Consider the following 22,976-nt stretch of genomic DNA (forward strand, 5'->3'; position numbering starts at 1 on the left):
GCAGCAGAGCATTTACCACTGTCTTTACAAGCCAGGACAACCACTTATCATGGCATCCCAGGAAAATAAAGCTAGAAAGACTTGCAGTGTTCTGCATGTCTGTGGTAGAGGTAACTACAGATGAGATCTCAGAATGGTATTTATGGTGAGACAGCCTTTTGTGTTTGAGACACAAAATTTCTCTCCAAAAGTGTGTTTTCATGTGTCTATATGTCTGTATGTATGTAAAAATATATATATTTATATATAAACATGCATATGCATGTAAACATAAATCTATGTGTCTGCAGGTGAGGTTTGCTCTGTGATAGTGAGTGAGGAGCTCTAATGTGATGACTGCAACCACAAACTCCCAGATTAGATCCTATATCCCTGGCAGATCAAGCTTGTTCCCAAGAAGTACTTCTTGGAGCTGGTGTGACTAAAAGCATATAAAAGTTCTTAATTAATTTTTCTACTGGAAAGAATCAAGTGGATCTGTGAATGTTGCCAGAAAAAGTGATAGTTTTTATTAGTAATTTTTTGTTTTCTGTAGTAAAAATATTACAAACAGGACAGTATTTGTTATCCTTTTAGGAAGAAGCTAACCTCTCCTTATTTATTCTTCAGCATGAGTTTGCCTTTTTGGATAATGTAGATAGTGCTTGAAAGGCTTTAAAAATCTGTCTTATATGTGGATCTAGGAGCTAAGAGTGTTTTGGGTGTGTTCATTTTGGTGAAGAGGTAGAGCATTTGGTTTTCTTCATTTTGTGTTTTCCTTTAACACCTCACCATGTAGCTCACACAAAGGATTGTGTCATGGCCTTAAGAGAACACAAACTGCAGCAGGCATACATACAAACGTGCCTGTTTCCTTTATGGACTTACATCTTTGTTTGCTAGCTTTTTAAAAATTGTTTGTGAGTTGCTGCTATTGTAAGTAAATCTCTTACTTTCCAACTGCCCATTCTGCTGTCACCACCATGGAAATGCCATCAATCTCCTACTTTATGGGCAATGTCGCTGCAAATGTGGAAACTCAGTGACTGGAAGGAATTTAACATCTTTCTTTTGCTATTTCTCCTGGGAATAAGAAAGTTAAAACTGTCCCCATGGACTTTCTTCAGGCATCAGGGACAGGCTGGCTTTGGGAATTGTTTGTCCCTGAAATAGGGAGGGACCTCTGTGGTTCACTGCTCTTACTGAGCACTGAATGTCAGGTACCAACCCTTGTCTGGCCTGAAGATCTTGCCTTAGTAATGCTGAGGTTTTTCTGAACTACACTGATTTTTGTTTGGTTCAGTCCCAAGACCCACAGTCCACAGAAACAAGAACAAGCTCTGAACAAGTGCTGCTCTGTTTTGAAGCTCTCACCGAGCTCAGGATTCAGTGCTTTCTTCTGTATCTCCAAAAGTTATGATCTTGCATGAATAAAAGGTGGGTTTTCTGGATCCCAGGTCCCTGGGAACCCTAAACTTCTGTTTGCTGGTGGCATATGGCCTCTTCAAGGAATAAAGGCTTTTGGCTCCTGCGGAGCTTAATAAAGCCTATTTTTATATCACACGTGAGTACTGTTGGGAACTCTATGAAGAAAGGTATGTCTAAAATTATATTGCTATTTTGACTGTTCCAATTACTGCAAAAGGTTCTGGACTGATGTCTCAACTTGTAGTGACTAAGACATCAGATGTCCCTTGTCTTGAAAAGCTTGGAAAATTGTGCAAGAATCAATGTGAGAAAAGAAACCTCTTCTGTCATAGGAAGGTTCTTTGTATTTGGACCGGATGTAATGAAATTATTACATTAGGTCACCTTGGTTCTGTCTGCAGTGATTTAACTACAGTGAATTGACTTAATTCCTGAATTTTTCTCTTGTTAGTTATTCCCTTGTTAGTTGTTGCACCCACACAGCTCTGGGATTGTCTTTATTTGCTTATACATGGGTGAAATGTCCCTTTGTGCAGTGTTCCATTATTTGCTTCCATGCTTTGTGTACCTTTTGTAGAACTTTAAGGTGGTAGACAGGAAATGATGGGAATTGTGGTACTGAAGGTCAAATGTACACACTCTTAGGATACCCCACTTTGGCACTAATGTCTAACCTAGGAATGCAGTCATCAGTGATAGTGTGATGGTAGAAATAACATCTGAGCTTTATATTTGTAGGGAATTGATTAGAAGCCGCTTTGGAATTTATGGTGGAGGAGAATGTTGGTGACTAATGGGAATGTTCTCATTTTTTCATCTGCAGTATATGTAGCAGAATTCTCTTATTTTCTTTTGGACAAAGACACTGCTTGAGAAAAGATGCTGATACTGGAAAAACTTACTTTATTAGAGAAATACTGAAGTTCTAATACTGAAGTTTCATGTTCTGTTCGAGGCTCTGTGCTGCTTCTGTCTCTTTGAGGAGTCAGCTCTCTAAATCTCAGCTTTATAACCCTTAGTTAATTAATAGTTCCTTGGAACACACTGCCTCTGGCTTTCATTTTCTTCACATTCAAGGATTTGCCAACCTGACCGCAGAAAAATCATGGTGCTTGTTGTCCTGTGCCTATTTTGCATGTTGACAATGGGAAAACTTGGTTTTCCCACAAGTTTGCAATGACATCCTCATCTTCTCTAGAGGTTACTTCAAGAGGATAGCCACCATTTCCTCCCAGTTCAGCTTCCCCATGTCAAAGATACTTGATCATTTCCAGTGGGCGGAGAAGGGCAGTTCGCAGGCTGATAATTCCACATATACCTGTTTCAAAGGATGTATCTTAGGGCGAATCTCCAAGAGGCATAAAACCATTGCGTTAACAAAATAACATGAGGATCTGTAAGGTCAGCACTGACTGTACAGCCCTTACCCTCAGTGACTGCAACCAAAAGCCATTTCTGTTAGTAACACTGGCAGGAGTTTCTGGAGGTGTCTTTAGATCTGCTGTGGATTTCGCAAAAGTGCATCCAAATCTCACATGTTTAAAAGGCTGAATTTTGGGTTCAATGACTTGCCCATTTTAATGAAAGTTTGTTTTAGCTAGAAAGCTTCAGAATGTGCAATTAGGAAAGGCCCTATACAAATTCTTGAGCAAACAAAGAGGAGAGAAGCTACTGCCATTGTGAAGGAGGGCACCTGAAATCATCAAAACCTTCAATGCATTTTTTGGATGCTTTGTTACAAATTAGGGGTTTACCCTCATTTCCAGAGTACCGGAGACCTCCGGAATTTCATGTAGCCCTACATAAAAGGAAATCATTATGTATCGTTCACAAAATAGTGTTTCAATCATTTTGTCTGTTTCCCTCAATTCACCAGCAGAGGGCTGAAGGATTGATCACCTATTTAATTTAGCTTGAATTCACAGCTGAAGTACTCAAACTATGCTGTTCCTGCCACAAACCAGAGTTTGTCACTCTGTGCTATCTGAATGCAAGTTATGGGCTGCAAGCCTTGCAGAGCCTGGAGGTCCATCCTCTCCAGAGCTGAGTAATGTTCACAGCAAAATTGTCAGATGTCCCTTCTCAAGGAAGTGTGGCATTTTGAAGCATTACTGCTTTACTGCAGAGCTGCCAAGTGGATGCCTTTCTGGAATGTGCAGTTTTGAGCTTTTTAGATCTGCCTGATGGTTTCTGATCTGTGTGAGGGATGATGATTAGATAAGGTGGCTGTAATGGCCCATCTTGATCTGAAACTGATGTCTCCACAGAAGCCTTGGCTGACTGTTGGCTCCTAGATCCACCTCATTCCAAGCAGGGAGCTTGGAATGAGATGATTTTTAAGGTGCCTTCCAACCCAAACTATTCTGGGATTCTATGATAAACACAGATTGGCAACATACCTATAGCCTAACCTCTTGGATTTTCAAGAGCTTTGCCACTGAGAAAACGAAGTACGTGGTTGCTGTAAAATTATCAGTAAAAAAATATTTTGATGCCAAACATGTTCAGAATCAATTCTTTAATGTTTTTGTGGGTGTTTTCCTGAGTAGTTTAAAATATTTCTATATAAAATTATGGTCTTTCATAGGAAAATTTTTTGCAATTTGAATGTTCTTCTAATTGTATTCAGGTAGTTCAATAAAAAGAAATGGGTAATTCTGAATAGGTAAAATTTACTCCTAAGTACCCTGAAAAGATACATGAACAACACTCAAAAATAAAATTTCCACCTTGGTTTAATATTTCAGAGATGCACAGAATAAATGTAATTCCATTTCATGCTATAGAAATTGTTTAAAATACATATTTTTCAAAAGAACTGGGGAAATAGGTTCTATAATGTTTGGCATGTTTGTTATGTGCTTTCTGGGGTTCCTTTTGCAAAAATGGAAAAAATATGTTTGATATCACTCTGGAGAGCATTTACCTAGGGCAAAGGCAGTCTCTTTTTATTCTCAGTTTCTTATGGTAGTGCCTTGAGGCTGGTTAAGATCCAGCCTGTAGTGTGTGAGTACACAGAACAATAACTAATCCCTGTCATAAAGAAACTAACCTAAAAAGGCAGCATGAGGAGAGAGCCATAGAGAGAAGTAAAGATATAATAAAATAACATTAATTCCAGTGGATTTTTTTTTTCCTGTTGAGATAAGGTATGTTCTGGGGGAAACTAAGAGGATTGGTGGAGGAAAGGATCTGGCTGAACCTTCACAGGAGATAAAGGATGTTGGAAGGAAGCTGAGGTAAAAGACTGAGAAAGGAGGGGAGAAAGGTGGCTCTAAACTGGGTGCACTGGGATGAGTCTGAGCCTCTGGATAAGCCCTGATCAGGAATGATTTCCTTCCTGTTGAGAAGCATAGGATGTTTTGCACATATATTTATGTGTACTCAAGAGCAGACATCTGCATGAGCTTCACTTGTGGTTTCTCAGGAAGAATACCTGTTTAAATATTTAGCAACATTCTTGTCACTAGGTTTTGATGCAAAAGTTATAAAGCCTCTTCAGGTTCTCTCTGTTCCACAGAGCATAAGGACACATAGAAGCATAAGGAAACATTTGGGTATTAAGCATTTTTCCCACAGCAATGAAACAATGTACATTTCCCTTCCAAAGATCACATTCACTTACATCCTCTTCATTCCTGTAGCTGGAAGGTGAAGCTTGGAACTTTTCCAGTAGCCTGGCTGCCAATTTGCCACCATTGATCATTATCAGGAGCCATTTGGCTGGGGTGTCTCAGGTGTAGCAAAGCATGTTCTTGCTGTGTGTGATGTATTTATTACCTGGGTCAGGTCTTGGCCAAAGATCACATTCACTTACATCCTCTTCATTCCTGTAGCTGGAAGGTGAAGCTTGGAACTTTTCCAGTAGCCTGGCTGCCAATTTGCCACCATTGATCATTATCAGGAGCCATTTGGCTGGGGTGTCTCAGGTGTAGCAAAGCATGTTCTTGCTGTGTGACCTGGGTCAGGTCTTGAGGTCCTGCTTGCACTGGTTTTTGGAAGGCTTTCTCACTCCATACCTGGCTGTAGTTTGCTAAGAGGTGGCTCCTATGAAATAATTAAGTCCTAGTGCAATGACTGGTTAGGGGGGTGTGTGTGATGAAGCACAAAGAGTTTGCTGGCACCCACACCATAAGCAGACCTAATTCAATCCCTTGGCACTCCGTGGAAGTTCAGCTGTTGAATTCAATGAGACGAGGTGCCTGCCCAGTCTCTTCTGACTTAATATTCAGTTCTGCACCCCCAAAGTGTTGCAATGTCTGTTAAGAAAGTGATGAGATTTTCATTTACATAGATTCGGTATAATCCTCAGTTAAGTAGGAACAAAAAAAAAAAGGGAGGGAGGTGAGGGTGTAAGAAAGAAAAACCTATCAACAGCTATAACTTCAGTTGCAGAGAAATCAGATTTTTGCCATGTGAAGGTACCTGACAGTATTTACTGCTTTAGGGTTTACCAGTAAGTGACACTGCAAGAGCTCATCATATCTTGATATTACACAAAATGCTGTAAATGCTTTGCATGCTGATTTATTTCTAAACCCAAAATATCATCCCAAGTGTGATTTAAATTTTTTTTCTGTGATAGCTAAACACTTAGACTCAGCATCATGCTTTTCATCAGTGCCTTGTTTCAGCAGTGTAGCTATTAAGCTGAGATACAGGAAAAGAAGGAGTTTTAAAAAGTCAATTGATCTTCGTACTTTGTGATCCATCTAGTGATGCTTGCTGCATGCATTTTGAGTTTTTCAATTCTGTGTTATTAGCATTACATATAACATATGAGAAATTGTGTAAAGATCATTTTTATTGAAAGTAAAATAAAAACTGGAAATTTTTCTGTTAGTCTAAGGTTTTATAACAGCTTGTTTATTCAAAGTATAAACTCAGAGACAGATTTGTCTTGTACTTTAATAACAGCCTGAGAATACTGCTAATAAGTGCTGGAGAACTTGTCAATACTCAAACAAGCTTGAAGATATTTGAATTATCTGCCAGACTTGGCCTTCACACTGATGGAGTTTGGGCTAGAATGTATGTTCTAGATGGCTGATCAGTTAGTATTGGGTGCCAAACAGCTCTTCTTAGTGTTTATAGTTGTCTATGCTTCTTTGACATTTTCATAATCTATTAATCATTATTAACCCTTTATAAACCATTTATAAACATACCCTGAATTAAAAAGTGTGACCAATCAGGATTTTTTTCTCAAGTTTAATATTAAAGGCAAGTCCAAGGTCAAGATGGGCACAGGGAGGCTTTAGGGAGCTGGTGTAGTTTATATTTTGGCCAGTCAGCTGAGGAACCACGTGGAACTAAAATTAGTAAAGTGTGGGCAGTGAAGAAAGTTCACACGGTGTAATATGCTGTGGGCAGTATTAATGTTGATTTACCCAATCTGTTAATGGCATGGTCTGTCTAGACCTTTGGAACATTCCTCAGCTCCTTATTTAATGTAGGAGGAATCATTTCTGAAATTAGCATGTAAATTGTCCAGAGTCAGCAGCCCTTTAAAGCAGTGTTCTACCCTTGTGTCATGGCACAGTAACTGTTCTGAAAAAAAAAATAAGTTTCCCAGTCAGACATGTGCTCATGAAGAAGCTCTTGATTTTACATTGCATGCTGAAAAAATGCATAAATCTGAGAAAGTTCATTAAGTTTAAAATGGGGAAATGGTCGGGATTTGATTTGGTTAAGTTAGTAATGTTAACAGGGCGAAGTGGGTTATGATAAGGAAACACCTGGCAAGGTTTGTCCATGTAGAAACCTATGTGTATGTAGTTGAAACTGCAGGCTTTTCTGACTTTGACATCAGTTTCTTTTTCCTTTCCTTGGTCTTCCACATGACTTACATACAAGCCATGCTTTAGGGTGCACTCGTCCCAGGGTTCACTCTGACTGGCACTCGTGTGAGAACAAGTCTGCTCCTGGTATCTGGCACTGGGATGCTGCCAAAATAAGGTGCCAGGAACCTGATGGAGGCAAAGCCTCCTCCCTGGCTCTTGTTCTTTTGTTGCATCTTCTGAAATCATGTACTTACTCCTTTCTAATTTAGTTGCCAAGAGTAACATGCAGCACTGTCTTCTAGGTTATCATTTTCAAGGGAAAATAATAAAACATGCATTCAGCCTGGGAAATCCTGCAGGAGCTGGGAACTTGATTTTTAGAAAGAGTAGGTGTAGCCAGAGATGAAAAATAAAATGTCAGTATGATGTAGAAGGTTTATTTGGCATGAATCTGAGATGATCACACTGAGCAGTGAAGCCAATAAATCCTTGTACTAGGAAATCATGTGTTCTGAACATGCCATGCACTTTACAGAAGAACTATTCCAGGAATGTTGCTTGAGATTTTTATATGTTTATTTGGTACTTACTTTTTGTCTCCCTTGCTCCAAAAGCCAGGTGCTTTAATCACAATGAAATTCACTGCCCAGGTCATGGGAAAAAAAAAAAAAAAAAAAAAAAGGAAAATAATGCCATTACAGCAAGTCCTAAAAATGATCTAAAATAACATTTTTATATGCAACAGAATAATAACTTTAAGTTGGAGTATTTCCTTACCTCCCCAGGGTTAAATGGTGAATTTCTTACTGAAAATGCCTTATTAAAAAGGTTTTTTCCATTCCAGAAAAGTATGGCTTGTGGCCAGGAAAGCCTCCAAGATGCTGGATCTTAAATTTGTCATGGTCCAAGTGTCCATCCTGCATGTTGCCCTAGGATTCTGAAGAAAACATGTATCAGAGGAGAGGGGGAGAGAAGCTGGGGTTTTTTTTTCCTGATTGAATAGTGAAGAACTGTTCAAGAAGGTTAAAAAAACCCAACAAAACAACAAAAATCGGCTCCCTCAAAACAGTTTTAAAAAAATTTACTTTAGAAAAGCAAAGCTCATGTGGGTAAACACAGGAGTACTGATAGATACATACTACGTGCAGCCAGCAGGGTTTGTGTTCTGTGCTAGAACAGGGATGCCTTGGCTGCTGTGTGTGGGCCCTGAGCTTGACACAAAGCAAAAACCACAGTACAAGGTGACAGGCAGAGGGCATGGCTTGAGGGGGACACGGGGGTTGTGGCCTGTGTGTGGATGTTCCAGCTGGGGTGGGATGGGCACGTGGAGCCTTCCCTCCAGAGCGGGTGATAGCAGCTATTTTGTGGTGTGAGCTTAGCAGCCCAAGGCTTGCGTGTGTTTCACAGGCTTCAGGGTGTCTGACCCAAAGATAACCGTGCTCAAAGGTGTCAGAATGTACCAGAGGAACCAGTGCAGGCTCATGGGGGTAGTGCTTGGGACAGGCAGGGATTTGGGGAGGTGCTCTGCAACATCTCAACGCACTTCTCTGCTGTAGCTCCCGGGAGCTGCCTCTGCCAAGCTTGGGGTGGTAGCTGTGTGCTTTTGACCAGTACCTCTGAGGGACCAGACTTGGGAGTATTTCAATAAATTTGTGCCCAAGTCAGCCCCAATTCTGTGACACAAAAATGTGGTGTTTGTTGGGTACAGTGTCACGTTCTTATGGTCTGCATTTGTTTGAATGTCCCCAGAGGAAAAAGGGTTTTGAGTTTTCTTATCTGTGCTCCTCTGATATTTTGTAGCTTGTGGTAAAGCATGTATGCTTGTTTTTATGTTTTCCCCTAAAATATTTCTGCTTCAGTGGCACTTTAAATGTTTGAAGGGTTTCCCCCTCCCTTATTACTCAATTTAATTGGAATTATGGTGCCTATCAAAAAGTATTACTGCAAGGTGACGTGGAAATAATAATTTCCTTTCATCTATACCAAACATTTGAAGATCATTAAAATGTCACAAATAAAAAGAGTCTTAGTCACAAAGAAATGGTTTTATATGAGCACAGTAAAATATGAGATTTCATTATATACAAAAGGGCTATGTTTTGTATTCCTTGTTCACAGAGGAAACCTCCAACACATGTGGAATGCATGGCAGGATGTAGGACCCTCTAAGGGCTGTATACAGATATGTGAAGGGAAAGAGGAGGGGGGAGAAGAGAGGGGAGGAAAAAAAAGCCCAACAAAAAAAAGAAGGCACAGTGGTTCTAAGGAAACGACCCCTTCCAGTAAAAAATGGAGCATGTGCTCTGGGTCTGCGGGAGGATTTGTGCAGGGATCTCACTTTGCATGTGCGCACATTCCTCTGAATCAGACAGGTGTTAAAGTGAAATGGTGCCCAGGGGACCCAGCACCCTCCCGTGCTATCAGCAGCCCAAGCACATGACAGATCCAAAGGCAGCCAAGCACAACTGCTGAGGGCTTTGCCAAGGCGTTTAGATGCCAAATGCTGAGAGAGAGTATCCTTGCCAGCCTGCCACCTTTAGGCCATGTGGCTGCTGCTGGCATGGAGTTGTCATTGTAATGTGCTGGAAGGAATGGAACCAGAAACTGTCTTAATAGTTCCGTGTGAATGAAGCTCTCTTATTGTTGTGAATATAAAATATTAATTACCTTACAAATGTGTTTGAGTGGTTGTACATGATTTTGGCACCTGGCCAGACTGGCAGTGGTGAAATCAGAGGATTGCCTCCTGGCAGCCAAATTTATTTATCCCCCTGCCCCTCCCCAGCATCACACTGTAAATAAGAGGGGAACTATTTGAAAACAGTTGACATCTGGGGGAAGATGTTCATTGGCTCCTGGGATTTGGATCAGTCCCTGAGCTGGTGCCTGAAGAGTGGATTTAACCCATGCTGTAATCTTCTGGCACCTGTTGCAGTTTTTGGCAGTGGCACAGGACAGCTTTGATTGCACTGAGACTGAAGTAGTGAACATATGCCTAATGCCCATCCCAGAAAGAATGACTTAGTGCCCTTAATGCCTTTCCTATTGTTTTCTTTTCCACTTTCTCTTCTCTTATTCATCAAGCTGCTGTTAATAGTTATCATTACATGCAGGCAAGCACCCACCAGCATCTTCAAACAAATCAAGGATAAAGCAAGAGGCAGACAGGAGCAGGAAGAGTTCTGTCCTATCAGAATCCAGCTACTTTCTACATTTCATTTTCAGGTGTTTGTCTGGCCTTGAATCTTTAAGAAGCATGGTAAATTAATGACTCCAGGAAAAATTACACATATGCCAGTGTCTGAGATGTAATCAGAAGAAGAGCATTTGGTTTTCTAAACATGCTAATTGAAATAACCAAGTATGTGTCTTCAGGAAGAGAATTCAGATGACCCATGAAAGGAAGTCTCTGCCTCCATGTCTCTGTACTGATTGTACATCTGTAAATGGCTGCCATCCAGCAAAGCTCTTAAGTGCATGCTTAGCTCCAGCACAGCTTGGCTATGGCAATGTTGCTAGCTTTGGCATGTTTGGGACATTCACATGCCTGCTGAGAGGCACATGCTCGTGTGCCCTTCTGGATAACTAACTCTTCCTTGTGTCCTACAGGCCTGTGGCCAGGAGTGTGGGTCCAGTGTCCAGTTCCCATAGGAGGTATTGAAGATGGCAATAAGGTTGCACTTCATCTGCAGCTCCAGGGTTTTTATCCTTCTCTTGGACAACACTGGAATACAGAGGTACAGAGTGCTGAAAAAATGGTCTGAAGCCTACCAGCAACATGTGTAACTTTACCTTGCCTGGTGCTTGTGCAGAATTTAGTGGTGTTTATTTAAAGTGACTCCATACAAAGTTGCGGCAAAGACTGAGAGCACAAAGGAAAAAGGTCACACTCAGATATCAGACAGTTAATTAAAATCCATGCTGCTGCATCACAGTTATGGGTGTCTGTACAGAGGGATAGCTCAAGGGGTGTGTGTGTTAAAATTTATCACTGTGTTTGGTATCTTGTGAAAAGTCAGTGTTGAGAGCTGGGGTGATTGATTAGGTTTGAAGAGAAAGTCCTTGTATACTTTTGGTGGTTCTTGGAATTACAACATGGCTTGTTTATCTAGGGAGCCAACAGAAGACCTTGGGCTTCTTATCTACCCACAGATAAACACTGGTAAAGGCTCTTGAGTTAATGCAGATGATTTAATTAAACATAATCTAACCACTCACTGAGTACCTCTGAGTACATCTCATTAAATACCTCTGCCAAAATACCTGATTTAGGGGAAAAAATATAAAGGGACAGGAAAAATTCCATCAGTAACAAACAACTGTACCCATAAAGTGCAACTCATACAGTAAAGTCCAAGCAAGCAAACTCAGTGAAATAGTCTTGTGTGTGCAGTTCATAGTCCACTCAGATATTTTCCAGACTGTCATCTGCATCAGAAATTTGCTGGACAAATAACTGATTCTCTCCAGTAGCTTCTTGGTATGTCTGAGGTGGAATTCCGAAAGAGGAATAGCTGGCAAGTTGTGTTTTGTTTTTACCTTCACCAAAGCCTGTTTGAATTACAGGGATCATAGTGCATCTCTGGTCATTGGAACCTGCACTCTTTTATTTTAAGAAAGTTAATTTCTTCGGGATAAAAAAAACAAAAAAAAAAACGGATGGAGAGAAGCTATCCTGCTGTGAGAAAGTTCTTATCTGCTTCATTGCAATAATTGAAAATGGCTTTTTAAATAGTCTAAAGAAGTTCACTTATGACTAAGACCCAAATTTCTTGGGGAAAAGAAGTAAATGTGAGAAATATTTTAGAAGATCTTAGTCCAACTTTTTGTCCCTGGAGGAGGGAGATATTGAGAAAGCAGCACGTGACAGATGCTGCTCAAGATGCTCAGCACATTACTTAAAAGATGCTCTGTGATCATCATGTTGTGAGTACTAAAAGAATGTGACTGGGATGGAACAGTCCACATGTACTGTAACCACATCTGTAGCCTCACCACTCTCACGTGGTGGCCAACAGATTTCTGCCAGTTTCTGGAGTATCCCTAAACACATGTGGGCAGTGCAAAGCAGCACTGGGCTGGGGAGCCCTCTGGTTACCTCCAAGTGAGTTGGCATATCTGTAGCAGTTTGCCACACAGGGACAGCAGCGTCAGAGCCAGAAGCAGTAATGCTCTGTTACTGCCATACATAGTTAATTAGCTCGGGTGTCACAGCAAACAAACACGGCTATATTGCTCCTGGTTCTGCAGCAGAGTTAATTGAGACTGGCTTGGGGATCTTTGCCCCAATGTGTGGTGCAGACATACCCTGGAATGCACTCCTCTTGTTGACTGAATACTGTATTTTCACATAAATGTGGCAGGAATATAATTGCAGGGTGTAAAGAGAAGACCAGTATACATTCACTTCACTTTAGGAACCAAATTAAACCTTTGACTCAACTCACTTCTATACCAGCTCCCTGCAGGCATTTCTACAGGCTTTGTTAGAGCCAACCTAGAGGCCATGGAAAAGGTCTTACAAAAGACTAGCCAGGAAGCCTAGTCAGACAGACCCAGATCCTGCTGCTACAGAACACAATCTGCCTCTTGGCACCTCGGGCTTGCAGCTGCCAGGCACTCTCCTTATGTGGTCACTGGTATTGGCTCAGAGGCTGGGGCAGATAGATGAGGAGAGCTGAAGGGGAAACACATTCATCACTGCCAGCAGCGAGAGGAGGCAGTGCCAAGTCACTATGTAACCAGGCACATGTGCCAATTTGCTCAGTAATTGGATTGCTATTTGAAAAATTAAAGTGGTGTCTAGAAAATTCTAACCTCTGCATTTATGAAGCTTGCGACTGAGAGGCTGAACAGGAAGAGTGGAGGGGGATCAAGCAGAGGTGTTTAAGGAGAGCAAATGTAGGAAGTAATTTGATTACTTTCCAAAGTGTTTCAGCAGCTTCAGAAGCAGCCTGTCTGTACCAGAGAGACAAAGAGCAAGACACAGTGCAGTGGAAAGCTGTGACATTATGGACAAGCCGTAACCCATTGCTGACTATGGAAAATCAGAGAGGACTAGTCAGCTGAAAGCAATTTTTATAAAGGACACATCATTGGAAGACAAGGCTTGATACACTTCTGTCACTAATCACTAATTTTTCCTTGAAAAGAAAAGAGTTCTTAAAAGGGATTATTTTGTATTTTCAGGGTTTTCTCAGAGCCTGTGAATTGTTGCTTCTGTCTACTGTATATATTGCTCTCAAATACATTTGGTGAACAAATTCCATTAATCATAAATGATACTGAATTATGCAGCTAGAGGGAGAATTTGTGATTCAGAAATACACCTCTGCCATTAATTATTTCTGCTCTCATTGCACTCAAATTCAGACTTTGCTTTGACTCCAGCAGAAGTACAATTACAAAAATATGGTTACACAAGTAGTCCTTCAAGCATTTCAGTAGTCTTTTTAGTTGCGCTCACTGGCCACCCTTATTCAGCTGAAAACTTCGAGCATATGGGGATAATTGGTTATAAATTGTTCCTAAGATAATATCTGTAGTTTAAAGTATAGTCCAGTTTCTAGTAGGTGCATAAAAGTGGTGCCTGTGTTCTTCATCACTGTTTAGCGGAAACTCAAGCTGAAAGCTCTGTATTTAAAATAATAAAAAAGTAAAAATCTATGGACTCATACTGAGGAAGAGCTATTTGGAACCTCTGTGAAATGTCTGAATATTTCTCGTGCACTCAGACCTGGTACAATGAGGTTAACACATGTCAAAGCAAAGGCTAAGGAAATTTTGAGTCACATTTCTGCCCCTAGATGGAGTATTCTGCACAGTGGGTTGATTTTTTTATATATATATTGGGAGAATGGAGCTGTGTTAGAAGACTTGAAATGCCTCTTGTTCTGAATTCCCTTTACAGTGTATCAAGTGCTGCCCGTTGGGACTAGACTAACTGGGTCCCAGAGACCATTTAAAAGAGAAAAATCAAAATAAGGTTTGTTTGTGTAATTGATTGAACACTATAAAGGCCACTGCACTTTCTTAGTGTCTCCTAGTTGTACGTGATAGAGATTTGTGTTAAAATGCAAGAAGCCTCTGCTTTACAAAGTGTCACTAATTACTATGAAACATCTGATATTTGCAGCTCGCAGTGCTGGATGTTTCTGTGATTTTCATGGTATTGCCTTCTAGGAGTACACTGTGAATGCCATGGTAACCTTAGCTGCTTGTAAAACATTTTAATAGTGACCACTGTATTACAGTGGTTGTGTGCAAACAGCATGCACCACTGCTTCAGAGGTGTTTGGAACACTTTGTTTGGGTCACAATTGGAGTAAAATGTTGCCAGACTTCAAGAACTGAATCCTAAACTTGCCAAGCAGGGAGCTGAAAGTAAGGTCTCCTGTTCTCCAGCTCCTGTCTGATAATCTCTGGAGTTTCATTGATACATTCCTGCCCAGCACTCACATGCTTAGTGAACCATGGCTCCAGAAAGCTCAGAGTTGCTTGGGAAAAGCACTTGGCTGCAGGCACTGGATTTGAAGGGGGTGGGTGTCAGATTAGAAGCCAGCTTTTGAAAAAGCTCGCTTGTTTTGTGTGTGTGAGTGAGAATTCAGCTGCAGGCTCCTGGCTCAGGTATGTTCTCATTTGGGCTTCTGGTTTAGGCCACTCTTAACAGGAGGGACCAGAGTTTGTCCGTGGGAGCTGAATTCCTGCAGAATCTGAGATTTTCATTTGGACCTTTTTAGATATGATGTAAATGCCAGCAGCTTCCTAACAACTGTTCTTGAAGCTCAGAGCAGAATTTAGAACAGACCCTTGTGAGTTAGGGAATTGCACAAGATATCCCTTCTCAGAAGGGAAAGAAAAGGCCCAACAAAACCTAAGCCATCTGACTGGAGTCCTGAGAAATGCTTTCCAGCTTTCAAAGAAAGAAAGGGTCTTAATTCAGAATGCCAGAATTGTCTAATTAGTCCCTTTAATGCCATGCACCTTTATAGTCTGTGCCACCGGATTCGTCCTATAAATGAGACGATGGGCTAATTCATCTTGGCAGCAGTAAACAGACCTTGTGATTGTCCTCCTTACAAACACCGGCCTGATTTTAGGAAAACGCTTTGACCAAGCCTGTGTCCCTGCTCCCTCCCCCGCGACGCCCCCCTCTTTTTCTGAGCGCTGCCTGTGCTTCTTGCCCTCCTTCTTCCCCGGCAGCCCAGCCCAGCCCGTCTCACACACAGTGACATACCTCACACATTTGCCACTGCTAACAACAACCTGTCAACTCTTTCTTTGCACCGTGCTAGGCGCCTTTTGTTTCTGCAGCCCAGCAAGCCTTGCAGCTGTTGTCCAAGGCCTGCTCCGACAGCCTGTGATCAGTCAGCTGCAAAATCCTCCCTGAACAACTCGGTATTCACAGCTCTAATCGGGCCAGCGGACTGTTTCCTCCTCTCTCGCAGTAAATCTTTATCACTTGCGCTCTGCTCGTCAGTTCGTGGCGCCAGCTCTTTGGGCTGGCTCTTCCATCCCTTTCCCATACTCTGCTGGGCTGTGTGCTCTGAATGCTAACTCCAGCCTTGTTTAGGCTCGGGGCTTGCCTCGCTGCTGCCCTCCACATGTTGGGAAGGTCCGAATTCCGGCTCCCCCCCACCTCTCGGTTTTTAAGCTGCTTGTGCATTAAGTTTGTATCGCTCCAAAGGTGAAGCTGTCAAAGGCTCCCTTCCTCTTTCCCCTCCCTCGGCCCGTTTCATACTTTGTCCATATAAGTTAGTTGTGTGATTATCTTTGTGTTTCCTCCCAGCAGACTGTCGTGCTTCTGTTTAAGAGCAGTCTTTGGGGAGGAGATGGGGGTGAGCTGCCCCGCCTGGGGAAGCTGCTGATGGCAGGGGAAAGCCTGGGGGAACTGGCACAAACCTCAATTTGCTCGCATGCCCAGGGCTATTAACCCTCCTCCTAATGGTCCCCCCACAGAGGAGTCGGAAACACGTTTTCCTTCATCCCGTTCCTTACTTGATGCCATCACAGTCTTTTAAAAGATTTACATCAAAGATGTTGAATTGTGAAACAGATTTCCGGGAAAAAAAGAGGATCAGAATTTGCTTCCTTAGTATCCTCAGTTGAGCTGAGGAACGTCCTTTGAGAGTTTAGGGTGGAGGTTTCTGTCAACGTGGAGCTCCTGAGGATTTATTCTGGTGGAGCTGAAAGCACCACTTTATCTGTGCCTGTTGCCTCTTAGGATTCAGCGTGTAAACTCCTTCTGCCTCCTTTGGGAAAACATTGTGGGTTTTATTTCCCTGTATTTGGGCGTGGGATTGTAGATGATAGTCTAGTTAAACCTCAGTTAAACAGCACATTTTGCAAGGAGACTCAGCTAGCTCTTTTAGGTAAAGCTTGCTGGAGACCATTTTTGAAAAAAAAAAATTATTCAGGAGGGTTATTTCAGTTTATAAGGAACCTGGGAAACTCGTGTCTGAGCACTTGCATGAGGAACAAAAACTGATAGGCTTTAATGTTCTCTGAAATGGAGTCCATCTTTGGCACTGGAAAACCCATTTCTCTTTCTTCATCAGTTTTCCCCACCTTTAAGCCTTTGTTTTAGCCGTTCCAGGTGTGTGCATGTGCACGTGTAAGCCGGGGTGAAAATTAACCAAATACAGAAAGTCCTTCAAGAATACATGAACTGGCTTGTAAAATGTTGCTTCTCTTAGCTTTTTGAGGCAGCTGTGACATAGATGCCCCTTGGAAAATCTAGGTTCATTTCTATTCAGACTTTCCACACCTCAATTTCTCATCAATACAGTATTTGCTTAGTCAAAGATAAGCACGTGGTTATGAGATCCTTACAATTTTGGCATTGGTGGTCAGTTTGAGTCAGTAGAGAGATGCCATTGTTGTAGGGCTCTGTTGGCTCCCACCGATGCTTCCAGGTGGGACATGTTTTGTCTCTGTGTAAACAAACAGACCTGTAAACACCCTTCAGGCTTCATTTGGGAAAAATGGCTCAGATTTTGCTGATATTTGCTATCAAAGTGCCCTTCTGGGTATGTTCTTTGGTGAAACTGAATGTGTGTGAACAGGATCTGAATATTGGCTCTTTTTCTGTAGGCTGTCCCCAAGGGCAGCAGTCGAAATCTTCAATAGTATGGAGCATCCTACAAATAAGCCGATTGTACCAGTTCATAGAATGGAATCATAAAGTAGATTGCAAGAGACTTTTAAAGCAATTTTTTTTCTGTTGAATAGGAAGCTACTGGACATAGTTATTTTGTGATATGATTGACTTCTATTTTGTGAAACACTGGTGCTTCACCATGCTTGGGGAGAGTGCGATGGGCAATCCACCTGCTGTCCCCTGCACAAAAAGCAGTTGATTTTTAATTGTTCTGAAAGAACTTGATATCCTTTAAACATCCTTGTATATCCTAATTTTTTATTTATTTGTTTACTTTTCAGAAAACTCATTGATAGCTAGAATTTACATGTTGCCTGATAAGGTGGAAGGAAATATTTTGGCTTTAAACTACAACAGAAGATTCTGGGAGTCTGAACTGAAAGTGAATGGAACAGGGAGAGAAGACTTTCTCAAAATTATTATTTTTTTAATGAAAGCAACTCAAAACACAAAATACAAACAGTATTTTGAGTTTCTTCATGCAGAAGTAAGCAAGGATGTGCATGGCTTGTCTCAACTTTCCATAGCAGGTTGCCACTGTCCACATGTCCTGATTCTCCTCACTTGCTGATGTTTGTGCCCTGAAGTGAGAAGTTTTTCTGAAGGATGCGGTGGGTGCTCACCTTGGTATGGTTGTAATTCTGTGGTGGTTGGTGATGTGGGCTTAGAGTGGTTAATTGGCAAAATGTCTGGAAGTTGTGATGTGAAGTTTTTATCTGTTCTTTTCCTCAGAACTTTGTACCATAGGGGAAGACTGACAGGAGGCAAATATTCCTAATGGGGAATGTATTGTTGTTTTGAGAGGTAAGTTCAATCCTCATTTTTACCCAGACCACAATGAAGGCTCTGTTCCTTTTTCTGTTGGGTGGCTGCTAGGAGAGGGCTCGTTCGTGGCTCTCAGTTTCAGATTGAAACTGGACTTGACTCACTTTTCCTGATGCATATATTGGAGCAGAATTTTTATTGCTCTGCTTCTTTATTTTTAAGGAGCAATGTCAACTGTTTTTTCCTAGCTCCTCCCATATCTGTCTTCTAAGAAGATCTCAGGTGCCAACAACTTTCTGTTGTTTGATTTTTTTTTTACAGAGTTGTTGATAGTATACTTGCACAGTAATTCCATTTGAAAATAGTATTTTAGACTAGGAATTTTCTTGTCTGATTTGCCTCAGACTTGCCAGAAAAATTCTACCTTGACAAAAAGTTTGCACCTGTGGAAGTTCCAGGAAATCTGTTTACCTTTTGCTTTGTGAGGGAGGGATTCTGCCAAAATTGAGTTTCTGATGAAAGACTAGTGTAAACATGGATAGACTGCTTCCTTAATTATTAGGTAGTATTAATGTATAATCAGTCTCATCAAGAAAAAATATGACTGTGTGGATTTTATATTCCTTATAAAAATGATTTTTTTTGTTTCTTCTTTGGCTACTCAAGGTAAAATATTTACAACTAACCTATCGTGTTTAATTTAGTGGGTCGCTTTTAGTGTGCACATTTCCTGTACATCTTGAACAAAACCGAGCAAAAGATGAGCAGGGAATAAGGGGAAAAATTATAAATAGATCCATGTGACTGCCTCTTCTACAGACATTTTTTTCTCCCCTTACTTAGAAGTTAAGAGGGAATGCAGGGCCATGCAGTGTTTGTTAACGCTGATGGAATATCTTTCTCCCTCTGGGTATCTCTTTAATCAATGTTTCTTTATATCATTAGGTCATCTCCTCTTTTTCCATGGCTTTTTTTTAATTCTGAAGAAGCCTTGTTTTGTACATTTCCGTACATCTTGACGTTTATTCTAAGAATTATGGCCTGATCACTTCCTCTCTTTTCCTCAAAATTTCTGCCATTTTATCTATTTTAAGTGCCAGAGCACAAAGATAACCCCATCATAGTTCTCTCATTTTCCCCAGCAGTTCCCCCCCACTGTCCCTCCCTGCAATGAAAAAATGAAAGGTCTCATGGTCTTACAGATTTTCTTTATGCTTATTTTGGCCCACTTGCAACCCAAATACATCATCACACTATAAGACGGCTCTCTAAGGCTCTTGGATCAATTAAAGTTAGCCCTATTCATTGCCAGTACAAACCTTTGCCTATTAACTCTTTCAAAGGGCATTTGTCATCACAAAAAGCTGTGGAAGCTGTCTGGGTACACTGATAAAAAAAAGGTATTGTTTTAAGGCTGCTGAATATCTTAATTAGTTGTAATCAGAGAGGAGCTTGTGTCTGTAAAGTGATACAGTTACCTTTCACCTACTTGCTTTATTTTCTGAATTGTTTTTTTTTTTTTTTTTAATCTCAGAGGTACCTCATCATGCTGTTTTCAGGGTACAAGAGGAGTGCACTTGCTGATCAAGCTGTAACTTACAACATTATTTTGTAAAGCTAAATATTTAACCCAGAGTGCATCTCCTTGGCCTGCGACCAGCCAAGAGAGTCAGTGGAGAAGCATTGCTCCTTGCCAGCAGCTATTCTCCTTCTCTTCCCTCAGAAATCCTGGTCTGTATCCTGGAAATGCAGAAATCCACCCCAAACCTTCAAGCACTTGCATGTGTGCTCAGCTCAAGCCCATGAAGTATCTCTTAATGCAGAGTGTACACAGCCCTGTTTGGCAGGTCAAGGTAGAACAAGGTAATATTTTTTAGACTAGTAGTTCATTTGCCACAATTGTCTCAAATGACTTGAAACAGTTTATTGATGTGCTCTAAATCTCTGGGAAAATGTCCTTTTCTGCTGTTCCCTGAATCAAAACTTGCAATAGTTAATCATAAAAATTTGGTTTTTATTCAAGGAGATCCTTTTGAAAATTAAAATCAGCACTTCTCCTTGGTATTCATGCAAAGTTTTTCATTGTGCTTAGTGTTTTCTTGCTTTATTTTTCTGAGCAAACAGCATAGTTTATATTTAATTTAAATTATTTTGTGCAGATCAAACATTTTTTTAATGTGCATTTAATGGAGGCATTGGGATATAGACAGAACCCTTCCAGTCACATGGCTTGATGGTACAGCAATGGCTTTCATCATCTGACCCTCACTCTCTGGAGGTGCAATTCCAGAGAAGAGGATTTGGGAATATATTCTTTTCTTTCCATATTTATGCAAATATTTTCTTACAGGGAGGAGGAAACACTTGACAAAAAAATAAGTGTAAGTCACACTTGATAAAACACATGCTTTTTTGCTTTAATAAAATACTAGATACAGTGGTGATAATAAAAATAGCATTTAATTTGTTTCATCATAGGAAGGGGAGGGGATGCAACTGGTGTCTGACAGGGACTCCTCCTTTTCTGGGACAAAAATTTTGTAGAAAACACCTAGTATACCAACCATGGATATGAAATGGCTCATGCAGTTTGATCATTTGGAAAGCAGGACAGTGCCATGGCAGGGAACCACCAGGCAAATGAATCCCCAACACTCACACTCAGCTGCTGGTTTGCTTGATGAATTTTGCTATAGGAAATGCCTGCATGCACAGATTCTCAGAGAAATATGGCAGAGTCTTGTAAATGCAAGTGGTACTGTCCTCAGTCTCTTATTTTCCAGTGAATAAGTGTACTGGACAATGTATGGCTTGAAGTGAGAATATGTTTGTGATTTACCTAATTTTCTCAGAATCTAAGATGGTACATGCACTTCTATCACAGGATGATATTTCTCTATGTGTCTAGATCCTGCATGAAGTACTTCTTTTGAGTATTTTGTCTCCTTTTTAAAATTTTATTGTTACAAAAATGCTTCAAAAATTTAGGTCTGTCTGTCTCCAAACTGCTGGGCAGTAGGAGCCTAATATAATCTCCATTTCACAGACGAGGAAAACCAGCCTGAAAAAGATTAAAGTTCCAATTCAAGGAGAAGCAGAAGCTTAAGCACATCTTTTAATGTTCCTGTGATTTTGGCATAAGCTATTATGAAGAGTTTCTCTGGGATGCTGTCAGAGGTGAAAACAGCAAATGCTCTGAGTTGCAGACAGTACCTCAGCCACAGTACTGCAAATTTTCCTTGTTATACTTGACAAAAAACATGATGCAATGGGATTGTCATAGAGGAGAGAGATTTATTTTTGTGGTTAGTTTTTCAATATATATACTATGGTATTGAACCTCATTTTAGCATGGAGGTCAGTGAAATTCTAACCTTTTCCTTCAGCTTTGTAGATTTTCACAGAAGTGTGTAGCATCTTTTCTTTGGTCAGGTGCCTCAGAAGTCTGAGAAATAAATCTGCACATTTCTCTTGTGGCCATGATAAGCATATGCATTTATATAGAATGGTATTGTGTGTCTTGCTCTCTGTAACATTTTTAGGTGTCTGTACAAGTGGGAGATTTATGAAGTGTAACTTATTTTTCCTTCTTCGCACTGTTCCAGTGGAAGAGCTCAGACTGCGATGAGAAAAAGTAGTACACATTATTAAGAATTCTGATAAAGTAGGCTGAATAAATTTGTTTTCTTTGTCAGCCTTAATCCTGTGTTGTATTGGCTTCTTGGACATGGCTAATTTATTTGGAATTCCATTCTGTTCCCGACAGCATTCCTGATTAGCAGTTTGATCACCCGGAGCAAAGTTACATACCAGCTTTCAACTCTTGTAATCTAGCAGTGTAATTTTTTCAAATGGACTCTTTTCTTTCCTTCTTTGCCCCAGCTTCCCTTCTTTTTGTGTGCAAAGAGACTTTAAAAGTAAGTAGGATAACCTGTTAGTAGAATGATAAAACTTCTTCAAAACACAATGTAGTTTGCTGAAAGCCCGACTTTCATTTTTGAATAGAAAAAATGAGGTTTGGAGCAGTGTCAGTGCAGCATGTGAAATGTTTGCCTTCCATCACTTATAAAGGGTAACAGTTCTTTTCAATAACTGCGTTTTATGAGTGGGTGATATAATCTTCAAGTTGTTTCCAAGGTCTGTAGTTCGCCAAAGCACATTTTGCTTGCGGTTAGTTTTAAAAAGTTTGAATTTTTCTTTAGTCGTTAAGTTTGTCACATGGTGGACCTTGCAGGAAAATGGCAGCTTGTGGAGGCCCAGGGGCCTACCACTGGAACTGTAACCTCAGGGCAAAGGTGACCAAGGTCAAAGAGAGACACCCCTCTGAATGCCATGGGCATTTGCAGGCTCATGTTAATGCAGCAGGTTTTGTTGGTATCATCCAGTTCCACTGCTGCTTTTTCCTTGTATGTACTCCCCCGAGAATGTTCTCCCCTCTCTTGTGCCCTATTGGTCTTGGCTTACTGTATCGCTCCACCATATAAAACCCTGTGTCCTCAGCCCCATTTTGTCTCTGTCCCTGGACCCCTGGACCTTTTGGAGTTCCACACAAGTTTCCCTCTTTGTGTGGAACTCCAAACGATAAACCGCGTTTATCGCAAAGACCCGTCCCTCGCCTCATTCGTCAGCAGTTTCAGCAAGCTTTAAGCAACTGTGCTCTGGGTCATTGTGTGTCACTGTTTGCTTCTATCTGTACTGGCTCGTGCAGTCAAACAAAGGATGACCAGGACACCCAAATTTAATTGTAAACCAGAGGCACGTTTGGGTCTGAGCTGGTTTTGGTACAGCACTGGCTCGTGCAGTCAAACAAAGGATGACCAGGACACCCAAATTTAATTGTAAACGTTTGGGTCTGAGCTGTT

The 22,976-nt window shown here is 41.0% G+C and overlaps 1 long non-coding RNA gene across 1 annotated transcript; it reads right to left on the minus strand.

Annotated features, from left to right (window-relative positions):
* Nucleotides 1-6,355: 6,355 nt before the first annotated feature.
* On the minus strand, nt 6,356-15,612 carry LOC120509928. Its single transcript, XR_005629371.1, has 4 exons — nt 15,427-15,612; nt 7,968-8,127; nt 7,781-7,832; nt 6,356-6,957 (listed from the first exon to the last, which is right to left on the minus strand). It is a non-coding gene; the product is annotated as an uncharacterized LOC120509928 (long non-coding RNA).
* Between the last annotated feature and the right edge of the window lie 7,364 nt (nt 15,613-22,976).

This window comes from Passer montanus, unplaced genomic scaffold (genome assembly GCF_014805655.1).
Source record: "Passer montanus isolate IOZ18808 unplaced genomic scaffold, ASM1480565v1 scaffold54, whole genome shotgun sequence".
NCBI classification, from domain to species: Eukaryota; Metazoa; Chordata; class Aves; order Passeriformes; family Passeridae; genus Passer; species Passer montanus.